Source organism: Pleurodeles waltl, chromosome 12 (genome assembly GCF_031143425.1).
Source record: "Pleurodeles waltl isolate 20211129_DDA chromosome 12, aPleWal1.hap1.20221129, whole genome shotgun sequence".
Classification (NCBI taxonomy): Eukaryota; Metazoa; Chordata; class Amphibia; order Caudata; family Salamandridae; genus Pleurodeles; species Pleurodeles waltl.
Genome location: NC_090451.1, coordinates 186,357,629 through 186,358,131, shown reverse-complemented (window position 1 = coordinate 186,358,131; position 503 = coordinate 186,357,629).

Sequence of the window (503 nt, the reverse complement as noted above, 5' to 3'; positions counted from 1 at the left end):
AAGAAAAAACTGCATTCTCTATACCTGATGGGCATAATCAGTTCACTTTTATGCCCTCTGGCTAAAAGAATGCCCTTGCCACCTTCCAAAGGTTGGTGAATCAAGTCCTTGCTGGCTTGGAGACTTTTAGTGTAGCAGCTCTGGAAGATATTGCAGTCTTTAGCTCCTCCTGGAAGGATCACCTGGTCCACCTTTAGGTTTTGCAGGCTCTGAAATCTGCAGGCATTACCATCAAGGCATCTAATTGCCAGATAGGTCAGAGCACTGTTCTATACTTGGGCCTTGTAGGTGGAGGCCAAGTGCAACCCTTACAGCCAAAGATCCAGACCATTCTGGACTTGGAAGCTCCAAAACCCCAGACTCAAGTTAGGGCATTCCTTGACTCAAAGCTCTAGATTATCCTAAGCAGTTCATTGTGCAGACAGATGCCTCTGAACATGGGATAGGAGCAGTCCTGTCCCAAACCAATGATGATGTCCATGACCCACCTGTTGCTTTCATTA